We start from the raw sequence: 5,012 nt of genomic DNA, 5'->3' as shown, positions 1-5,012 counted from the left end.
CTCTTCTTCTTCTTCTTCTTTTTCTCCTTCTTCTTCATCTTATCCTCCTCCTCCTTCTTCCCCCTCTTCTTTTTCTTTTTTTTTTCTAATGTTATAATCATACTATAAGATGATGTTAAATGTAACTATTAATAAAGATGATAATGATAAAGATTGTTATAATGAATGGTAAACTTTTACTTAGAGTTATTATAGTCGATACTATCATTATCATTATCGTTAGTAATATAAGTAGTAGTAGTATTTCTATCATCATCATCATCACCATCATCATCATCATCTTCATCTTCATCTTCATCTTACTCATCATTATCATCATCATCTTCATCATCATCATCATCGTCATCGTCATCGTCATCATCATCATCATCATCATCATAATCATCATCTTCTTCTTCTTCTTCTTCTTCTTCTTCATCATCATCATCACCATCATCATCATCATCTTCTTCTTCTTCTTCTTCTTCATCATTATCATCATCTTCTTCATCATCATCATCATTATCCAAACTATTATCTTCATTGATATCATTATTATTATCATTATAATTATTGTCATTGTTGTTATTATTATGATACTATTAATAATGATAATAATAATAGTAATGATAATTATTATTATTAAAATTATAATCATTATCATCATTAGAATTATCACTGTTTTCATTACTCTTTTTTATCATTGTTATTGTTATTATGAATATTATTGTTATCATCATTATTATTTTTTATTATTATTGTTATTTTTCATATCAATGTTATTATTACTAATATTATCATTGTTATTATTATTATTATTATTATTATTATTATTATTATTATTATTATTGTTATTATAATTATCATTATCATTATTATTATTGATAATACTATCATTATCATATTATTATTATCATAATTACTGTTAATATTAACATTATTATTGTTATTATTATCATTAGTATGATTATAATTATTACTATTACTGTTATTGCTATCATTATTGTTGTTGTTATAATTGTTATTATTATTATTATTATTATTATTATCATTACTATTATTATTATCTTTATTATTATTATTACCATTATTATTATTATTATAATTATTGTTGTTGTTGTTGTTGTTGTTGTTGTTATTATTATTAATTCAAATTCAAATTCAAACACTTTATTCCACTAATTACAATGGGTATTACATTTATAGATATGTTGTTTACATTATGTAATAGGATGTTATATACATAGATATTGTACAGTGCTTGTTTAACAAGATTAGATAGAACATTAATATCCCAGATAACTGAAATTTCGTACTTGGCTAGATGTTCACACGCCTGATGTCATTGATATTTCAGTAGATGTTCTTTCACTTTTGTTTTAAATGTTTTTTGGTTGGAGATATGTCTAATATTTTCTGGTAGTTGGTTCCAGATCACCAGTCCTCGGATTTGCATATTTCTTGCCCCGGTTTCTGTATTCGATCTTTTAATATATAAGGAGTTATTTTGCCTTGTAAGGACACCTGTTATGTTACCTGTTGTTTGTATAGGTAATAGCCAATTTGGGTAATTTCCTTGTATTATTTTATGGATCAGAATACACGTGTCATATTTGTGTTTCTGTTGTACTTTTAGCCATTTTAGTTTGTTTATATGTGGTGTGATGTGGTCATATTTATTTAAATTTCTCAGTGCTACTCTTGCCGCGAAGTTCTGTAGTTTCTGTGTCCTTTGTATTTGTGTTTTGTTTGTGGAGCCCCAGATGTTAAGACAGTAGTTAAGGATACTAAGTGCTAGTGTTTGTATAACAGCAATTCTTGTTTCTGTGGGTATTTTATTTTTTATATGATTCAAGTATATCAGTGTGCCCATTACTTTTCTGTAGATGTGATCAATGTGTGTCTCGAATGTCATGTATCTGTCTACGTGTACCCCTAGGTTGTTTACTGTTGTGTTGGGTTTGATGAAGCAACCTTGGAAATCAATAACTGTATCTGTGGGTATTTTTGCTATGTTCTGACGGCTGCCAATGAAAATACATTGTGTTTTTTGTGGATTTAGTTTCAGGCCATTCATATCGAAGTAATTTTTTGCTTCTGTTAGGGTCTGTTTAGTCTTTTCTATCAACTCATTTAGATTGTCTACAGAGGCAGCGTGAAGAAATTGAGAGTCGTCGGCGTACTGAACAAGAAGACAGTTTTTTGCAATGGATGACAAATCATTTATGAATATAGTAAATAAGATCGGGCCAAGGATTGAGCCTTGTGGAACACCGAACGAAACTGATTGCATTGATGATACTTTTTCATGGATTTTGACTGATTGAGTTCTCGCGGACAGGTAACTTTTGAACCAGAAATTATCAATTTCGTGATTTGTTAGTTTGTTTACAAGTAATTCATGGCTAACACTGTCAAAGGCCTTCGATAAATCACATAGAGTGAGCAAATTGATCTGGTTATTGTCTATATTATTATATATTTCATTTGTGACTTTTAGTAATGCCGTTTCGGTTGATAATTTATTCCTAAAACCGTGTTGCGTGTTAGATATAAGGTTATTCGCTTCTAAAAATGTTGTTAATTGGTTTGCAACTATTTTTTCGAGAACTTTAGATATTACTGGTAGTATAGTGATGGGTCGATAATTATTGATTTCGTCTCTGTCACCGGATTTGAAAATCGGAGTTATGATGCCATGTTTCCAAAGTGATGGATAAACACCGGTGACTATAGATGTATTAATAATTACTGTCAGATAGTATGCAATTGCTGGTAAACTATCGTTTATGAAACGATGTGCAATTCCATCTGCTCCCACTGAATTTGTCTTTTTTAAGTGTTTTATTGTTAGGATAATTGTTTCTACTTCTACTGGTTGCGGTCTGAAGAAGTTTGTTGTAGTGTTCGTTTCGTTTATGTTGTGTTGATATGTGGGGGCGGTTGTCTGTTCAAAAGTGCGTCTACCTACTTCTGCAAAGAAGTTATTAAAGTATTCTGTATTATTTATGGAATTTGGGGAGGTGTCTGTATTTTGTTTCTTCTTAGGCACTAATGTATTTACTAGTTTCCACGTTTCAGCAGAATCGCTTCTGCATTCATTGAACTTATTTTTAAAATAATTAGTTTTCGCCCAGCGGAGGAGTGTTTTCACATTTTTCTTCTTTTGTTTGTATTCAGCCTGAAGGGTGGAGTCAAATCTGTTTATCTTGAGAGCTTTGTGAGTATTATTTCTATCATTTATGGCCCTCTTAATGTTGTCATTTATCCAGGGGGCGGGAGGACGCCTAACTGTTTTTGTTTTAAAAGGAGCGCAGGCATCGATGCCGTTCTTTATCACGTTTGTAAGAATATTAACTTGTCTGTCAACGTCGTCAGTTGTTAAGATCTCTGACAGTGACGAGTCATTGGCTATAATATGTTGACAGAATAATTGAGGATCGTACTGCGTTAGGTCGCGAGAGGTTTTACTGACTGGTTTTCGCTTTGTCTTTACTATATTCAAGGTCAAGGTTATAAGCTCGTGATCAGCAATGTGGCATGGAACAGCGTCTGCGTGTAGTGTAATATCGGGTCTGTTTGTTATTATAACATCTAATATGGATGAGGTGTTTTCTGTAATCCTTGTAGGCTTCTTTATAAGTTGTTTTAATTTGTTTTTGTTAATTATCCCATTTAATTTTGCATTTGGTTTACTTAGATCGTCATTTAAATCACCTAAGATGAAAAGTGGTTTTCTCTTTGTTGACATTTCTCTGAGAATATTTTCTAGGTAGTCAAATGATTCTGTGGTGGCATGAGGGTGTCTGTAGATTGTGCCGACGAGGAAGGAAGGATACATACTGCTTTGTACGGTTACCCAGATGTCCTCTACTGCTGTATGATTTACAGTTGCAGAGGATATCTTATTTGATTTAAGGGTATCGCTTACATATATGCAGACTCCACCTCCACGTCCTGCATCACATCTGTAGACGTGAAAGTTTGGGATGCTGATGAAACTGCTCGATATTTCTTGGTGAAGCCAGGTTTCACTGATACACAAAATATCAATGTTTCTCTCCTTAATTATCAATTTGATTTCTTCGAAATGACCGAGGAGGGACTGTGCATTGATGTGTTCTATAGTGATGGTGTTAAGTGGTTTGACCGCCGGATTTGCGACGTCAAACATTCTGCTCGCCTTTGTACTTGTTTCTATTTAGGAATACTTTTACGTTGTTGGGAAAGATGTCGGACTCTAAGAAAATATCTGGTTTTATATCTTTGCCCCTTATAGTGACTGTGAAGCTAGAGTAGTAATCATGTGTCATTTTTGTTTTAAAGGCTTTGACATTGGCAATTTGATTGAAATTATTTTCTAAGAAGTCTTCAATATCGTCTTCATCTGTATCTGGGTGGCAACTCGTGATGTAAAGGTACACTACCTGAGGACGGTCGGCACCTTGCAAGGGTTTTGGCGAGTGGCGTTCCTCCCTTGTTTTTCTTTTTTGTTTTCTGGAGTTGACTTGAACGAAACCTTCCTCATCTTGGTGGGGCTGCGGCTGCTCGTTTGTTTGTTTGTTTATTTCCGCTCGTTCCGCGTAGTTGTTGATGATGAGCTGTGGTGTTTGTGGAGCAGGAGGGGTAGTAGGGGGGGCAGGTACTCCAGGCACGTGGTGGTGTGTCGTGTCTTCCCACTGGCGATTTGGTGGGAGATTTTTTTGCTTGTTTTTCCTTTTACTATTTCTAACGTAGCTTCTCCTAGGTGTGACTTGTGTAGAGGCTTCGTTCCTCATACCGGTTGGGGACGAGTCAGCGTTGTTTTTGGGCAGACGCTTACGTGGCTCCGGACGAGGGGTGGCTGGCGCGTCAGCAAGATCGTGAGTCTGCTGGGTCGGAGTGGGTAGAGAGGAAGTGGGTAGTGGGGACGGAGTGGTGGGGGAGGGTGGTGGTGGTGGGGGGGGAGCTAGGAGAGGCGATGGTCGTGGGTGCTGCCGTGGTGGGCGTAGGAGTGTGTTTAATTTGTGGTGTAGAGGTAGATGTCATTCTGC

This window comes from Penaeus chinensis, chromosome 9 (genome assembly GCF_019202785.1).
Source record: "Penaeus chinensis breed Huanghai No. 1 chromosome 9, ASM1920278v2, whole genome shotgun sequence".
Classification (NCBI taxonomy): domain Eukaryota; kingdom Metazoa; phylum Arthropoda; class Malacostraca; order Decapoda; family Penaeidae; genus Penaeus; species Penaeus chinensis.
This window is presented reverse-complemented; position numbering follows the sequence as displayed.